The sequence below is a fragment of the Styela clava genome, chromosome 10 (genome assembly GCF_964204865.1).
Source record: "Styela clava chromosome 10, kaStyClav1.hap1.2, whole genome shotgun sequence".
Lineage (NCBI taxonomy): Eukaryota > Metazoa > Chordata > Ascidiacea > Stolidobranchia > Styelidae > Styela > Styela clava.
The window spans coordinates 8,777,329-8,784,568 of NC_135259.1; positions in this window are offsets into that span (position 1 = coordinate 8,777,329).

Genomic DNA, 7,240 nt, shown 5'->3' on the forward strand with positions numbered 1-7,240 from the left:
TTTCTTCTTAAACGTTTACATAAGACACGTGAATTTCAATCAATTGTTTACTTCATCACCATTGAGCGATGCCAAAATTATTTACTGTGTGTTAAAAATATGCAACAATTACAGACTTCCTGGCTGCTTAATGTTTCAAACAAAATGAAGAAGTACAAATGAATTTATGTAAATTTAAAAGCAGTTTTTAATAGTTATTATGCATGTGGACGTTTCCCCGGCCCTTGACCGCTGAAAAATAAAGTCGATAAGGCGTTTGCGTTTGCATTTTGTTTAAATCTCGAATGTTTTCGTTAGCGTGGCGTGCTATTTAAACCGTGAAAATCTTGATTTCGGTGTTTATTCTCATTTCCCTCGACATATTCTTGTGTCGCGAAGACGATTATAATTACTTTTTTTGTTCTCGAATGGAACCATGACACCTCTGAGGAAAACGAGTTAGTTTTTATTATATAATCATCAGCGACGAGATGCTAAAGATAGAATAAAGTAGTGAATCTGCCACCAAATATTTCTTTATTGTAAAAGCGAGGATATAAAATACTAAAAATAAAACGGAAAACAACATGAGTTTTATTTTAAGGTGGACTGCGACAGATCAAAAACACTTTCTTAGACATTGCAAATCTTATCAATTCCTTGTGCCTGCGGCACACCAGTAGTGTTCCAAAACTACCGACTTGAAATAAATTTTACACCATGGAATTTGATCGCAGACTAAGAAATTTCTGTAACGGTGTTAAAATTAATCGAGCATTGCGATAGAGCGGAGTAAGAGTAGCAGGGACAGCTCATAATGGTGAAATTGGCAAGAATACAAATCAAATCAAAATGTAATCGGGAACTTTGCCACACATTTTTATGGTTGCGGATTACCGTGGTATTTTGGAGTAGTGGTGCTTTTATTTTATCGACGCAATCGCAGATTTAATTCATCACAATTAAATAAATAAAGCAACCATTTTAAATAAGTATATCGATCACTGATTGAATATTTTATTCAACAGCAAAACCATTACATATCCGTAGACAAAGTCGGCTCTTATAACGACTGGCGTAATCTCGAGGACTGACCCAGGATCCGTACCGCGGGGATTTCGAGTCGATTAATATGTATTTTAATTGTACTAAATTAAATATACTTTCTGGGATATTATACCAGATCTTTCTAATGAAGAAAACGAATTCGCATGAGTGCAATATATATATATATATATCAAAACTAAATATATTCGGGCAGTTGATCACACTTTAATATTTCCGCGGATTGGCGTGGTATTTTAGATCGGTAATGAGTTCATTTTGACATGAGTCGCCGCAACCGCGAGTTACCTTGAACACAAATGAATTAAAATAGAGAAACATTTTGAATTCTTGTAGTTATTACGAGACAAAAAAATGTATTATACTACGAAAAAGCCGGTATTTTTAACAAACGTGGAGACCGTTTCAGGAGCCTTTACATGTAAATTTCCGATTCCATCCTGTGACCTCTCGCGCCCCCCCTGTGAGCATCTCGCGCCCCCCCCCCCCCCCCCCCCCCCCCCCCCCGTTTAAGAACCACTGATCTAGATTATTGTAAATTGGATATTGGGCGTGGTAGGCGTATAAAATAATAGGTCTAGCACAGCGGTTCTCAACCTTTGACTGGCCGCGTACCACTTTTGTTCTTTTTACTCTGGCCGCGTACCACCGACAAAATCCTTTTTGTGGTGGAGAACAATGGCACGAGAAACGGGCTATGGTAGTATTTTATGTGGTGCTACATCCATTTTAGATATTTGTGCAAAATTTCAACGTAATAATTTTATGCAGTAACAACGTATTAATTTGCGTTGACTGCCGTAAGCGCTGTCCATCGTCTCGTTTCGTTTTAGGTGGGCAGTAGCGGTCGAGGGCGATCTCAAGACAAGACCTGCTTGCGCTATAAACCCGTTGTCGCCATAATTTCAGCCAACTCAAAAGTTAATTGTTGCAGTATTTCAAACTGCTCGCGTACCACTTGAAAAGATTCCGCGTGCCACTAGTGGACCAGTAGTAGTGGTACGCGTACCACAGGTTGTGGGAATCACTGGTCTAGCAGGTAGATTATTACCTTGCATCAGATACTCGTCAGAAAGATGAGTATTTTTAGCAGTCTTATTTTGGCCACCTTTTCTTTCTGAACAACGCTGTCGTTCTTGGTTATTTAGCTCGCTTGGTGAATATATATCTATCAAATGCTGGTGGCGTATTCATATCACTGTACTCCTTTGCAATGACAATGTGTTCCAAAAAAATATTTATCTCAATTATATCTATTGTATTGAAGCATATCGAAATTGTCAAAAAATATCCTACACGGCTGTCTTGAATGGATGCAAGATTATTTTAAAAAAAAAGATGTTGTTAAGAAATTCGAGCGTGGCATGATCGAATATCCAGATATTATAAGAAAGTATGCAATTGATTGTTTAGTTCAACTTGACCCGAACCAGACACGCGAACGACGCTATGATCTGATGCTGGACGCGGGGTGTGGTGGCGGTGGTAATACCCCAATGTTTGCTAAACATTTTAAAGAGATCATTGGATTTAACAAATAAATTTGGCCAACAAGAAAAATGTTAGTGACAACATTCACTACATCATTGGATATGAGATCAATATGCCGGCTCTTGAAAACACGGTAGATCTAATATGGAGCGTGTTTTTTATTCATTTCATGAGCGTTGAAAATTTTGCAGAGGAATGTAAAAGAGTTTTGAAATTGTCGGGGTGTGCAATTATTACTAGTTTTGAATTTGCTGGCATCACTTTGTTACGAAGCGAAATTCATGGATGTGATTCTGGAATGCCAGTCTTTGCAAAATACCTAAAACAAGCAAAACACTGGTTCAAAACCAATTCTGCGCCGATATATGAGATTTGTTCGCGGTTACCAAACGTTTTTCAAAAAATATCAGGCGTGAAAAAGTTCAGGAATGACGACTTGGTTGGTACTGTCACATTGCCATTGGATAAGTTGAGAAAATACATTTTGGGTATTCCTGAGTACAATGAGTTTTCAAAATGGATGGAAATGCATCATGAACCCGATCTGTTAGATGAAAGCATAAACAAAATGAAGAAATTGTGGGGTTTGGAAAATGGAGCTGATAGTAACGTCAACGTTCATCTGAAGTTATCATTTTTCGAAGTGAATTCGAAACAATCATCCAAAGTAACTTTTTGTGTAGAAGGGCAATCTTAATATATATAAGAATATTTTTTGCATTTAAATATTATACATATATATAATAAGTTGTTGATGCTGTCATCAAAATAGTTTTCTCACTTTATTTCAACCTGTATTCTGGAACTCGAAAACTAATTCCACTTTAACATATCTATATATATATATAGGTGACCGTACATTTGAACCCATGTGTATATCCGTGGGTTCAATCTATATGTGGGTGCTAAACCTCATGGGTTAGGGTTAGTATGGGTTCAAATATCCGTACGACAAAAAAAATCCATAGGTGCAATAGTATGCAGGTGCAGTTGTCGTGGGTTCAAATGTACGTGGGTTCAAATGTAATGGAACCATATATATATACCAGGGGTCTTCAACTCAAAATAGGTCACGGGCCAATTTTTGAACTTCATTGTCGACGCGGGCCGCAAACTAACAAATTAGGTACAAAATTGATACAAACAAAATAACGAAAGAAATGCTTTTGTTAAAATTACACTTGAATTACCTTTAACCTAACGAGACATGAAACATTGCGTTGGTTTGCTAGTCTTAAGATAGCATGCAAATGCTCGTCGATTAGTCGTGTGCGAAAGGGTGATTTGTTAACTTTAATTGTTGAAAAAAATTGCTGATGTTACTTCACAAGCCATTAAAATATACTCTCCGTTAAAAATCAACGCAAAAACGCGACGATTTCGCAATCATCTCACCCATGACAAAGCTCGCTTTCACCGAGGCTTCACAAGTTTTAATTATGTCGGAGAAAAAATTTCTCTATTTCATCAGTGAAAATTTTAATTGCGATACCTTTTCGTGACGAATTGTTTCAGTATAGAAATAGTATTTTTTCATGTGCGGATGTTGTATTCCTTTCGAACAGCAATAATCGCACAGCATATGAGACGCTGAACCTTGTTATTATAATTTCGCACAAAATGCAGATCCCACCCTTTCTCTTAAATATTCTGTGCTCTTCCGCACATTTACGCTTCGTGGACATTGCGCATGGGTTTACTACTTTATGAAAAGTGCTTCATTCTATGCGCTTTAACTGCCCTTGTTCAGAATTAATGATTGATAGCTGCATACTTCAATGGTCTTACCGAAACTTGTTTATTTCGTCATAATAAAAATGCGAAATAGAATTATTGAATCACAATGGATGTTTCACCGGTCTTTGAATTGAACCCTGAATGATTGTACCTATCCAACGCTGAATTTAAGAGTGTTTTAGAGAGTTATCGCTTACAAACTGGCTCACATGTTCAACCTACCATTTTTATGCAAAACAATGAACCACGTGCCATTTTAGGCTAGTCTATCGCAGTGTTTGCGGTATCAATTTTGGATTATTGTAACTAAACTAAAGGTACTATCTACTACTATCCAACGCTGAATTTAAGAGTGTTTTAGAGAGTTATCGCTTACAAACTGGCTCACATGTTCAACCTACCATTTTTATGCAAAACAATGAACCACGTGCCATTTTAGGCTAGTCTATCGCAGTGTTTGCGGTATCAATTTTGGATTATTGTAACTAAACTAAAGGTTAGGGCTGGGCATTTTCGAATACCTTGTGATTTCAGAATAGAATCGAATAATTTTTTCGAATCGAATCTCGAAAATATATAATTGTAAGCGACTTTATCATAGTAAGGGGTCCTCAAATGAATTACTGACTGAAGACATAGAATAAATCACTCAGAGAGATTACTGAGCGTTCCCACAGAATAACTCACTACAGGAAATAGTCATATATATGCTAGAATTAAGTTGAAAAAATATGACTCCAGTGAAAAAAAACGGGAATTTACCTTGACCATTAGCGGAAAATTAAAAACAAGAAGGCGGCGATTCGAAGTTCAGCTCTGAACCGATTCGAATAACTTACTATTCGATTCGAAATGCCCACCCCTACTAAAGGTACTCAGAAGTCACAATGATAATTAAGTCCTTTTAGTTTCAACTATTTTTGAAAACAACTAAAAACTGAAAAGTAACTCGCAAAACTACCAAAAGAGACAACAATGTTTACAATCGCGCTTGATATATATATGTCTGAGCAGAGGCGTAGCCAGCATATTTTGCGCCCGGGGCAAAATATAAAATTGGCGCCCCGGCCCCCACGTTTAATCATGTTTTCTATTGGATTTAATTGTATATGTAAAAAAAAATTATATTTCGTCACGCTAATAACCGAATTGCGTAAGTCATTTTTAGCTGTTTTGAGAAAAACGTAAAAAAACTTCCTAATGATATTGCTATGCCATTGAGAGTCTTTAATTTGCCATAGTTCAACTTTTTGATCGTAGCCGGATTTAAGTTAATTTGTATGACGCAGTCATGTGACGTCATAATGGCACACTGTGATTTAGGCAAAAATGTGTCTATGGCTAGAGGGCATACGCAATTTTGCAACTTGTCTATATGTACCAGTCCTGAAAACCAAACAATCCAAAATCCCCAAAATAGCTAATCTGTTTCAATTACATTATTTTTTATGTTTAAAAATATATATTTCATCAATATAACACGCTCTGCACATCACCGAAATAAGACTAAAGTTAAATATAAAGAATAAAACAGTAATGTACTCTTATATAAAAGTCAACCAAGGTGAATTGGACTCAGACAGTAAATATCACAAGTGCACGCCTTCCTATACAGTAGTATAAATTAAAAATTATTAGCGCTAAGCTAGAATCTGAGATGCAAAAACTCGAAAATCCTTCGCCTAGGTTATTTTGCCTTTGTGACGTCACAATAGTCCTGCGTTAACAATGATAATTCATTATGACGGAACAATTGAACAAATTTGCATATCATACAAAATTTCTATTTTTATGGGTTTCGGAATTCTTAAAATAAAATCTGAGTTAACAGACAGGTGCGCAGCATTACATAAATACCTATTTTATGAAAAATTCAAAACCGCCCAAAATGACTTACGCAATTCGGTTATTAGCGTGACGATATGTGAATTCAAATTTATATGTATTTATATATTTTATTATTTATTCAAAAATATATGTATATGTAAATTCAAATTTTAATGGAACATTTTATTTAAAGAAGAAGCAAAGCTATACAAAATAGAGCATATGTCCCACTCAGTTACTGTCAAAGATGATCTACATAGTCTAAAATAAATTCATTTTTTCAATTTCACTGTCGTAAACTGGTTAACACGTCATCAAAATCTGTTTTTTTCCAATGTTTCTCTTTCAACACTTAGAAGTGCAAGATCACGGAGACGATCCTGTCCCGTTGATGCACGCGAATACGACAAAATAAGTTTCAATCTGCTGAAAGACCGTTCACAGCTTGCAATTGAAACTGATATTGTTAACAAAATTTGTAGAGAAATTTGCAGATTGAATAAAACGTCGTCTCCAAAAGACACAATAAAACCAAGAAGAGCCAAAGGAGTTTCTGGTTGATCTACAGTTCTGTTACTGAGCAGCATTCTGCAATCTCCAATTTCGGTGAAAAGTTCGTGGCCATTGATGTCCGTGGGGTAGAGATTTGCAAAATCTGTGCAATCTCGACGAATTGTCGAAAACGGCATTGAGGTCTTTTAGCACAGTATAATATATTTTATGTAACTCTGCCGCAAAGTACGGTACTTTGACAACAAAATACAATCCACGTATTACTCAAAACATGTATTAACATCATTCAACCAAATTCCGTTTCCATTTGTCTCCAGCACAGAACTAGTATCAACTTACATCCGAGTGCGCAGGCAAGAACTTAACGATACAGAACCACGTAATTAACCCGGTGCATTTTGTTACCTAACGTTACCAAATCAAATTTTGCTTTGTTTTCCTGCCAGATTTTTTTGGCCATGTAATTACGATGGAAATCTGACCGTGCTATGTGCGTGATGACGTCGGCAGTCGTAAGTGGTCTGACCAAGTGTGCAGTTTGCCATGTACTAAGATTAGATGTCTGCCGCCGGTGCGTTCTTGCTTGTGACCGTTTTTTACCTTTGTTGTGAAATTTTTGCCAGCCCCA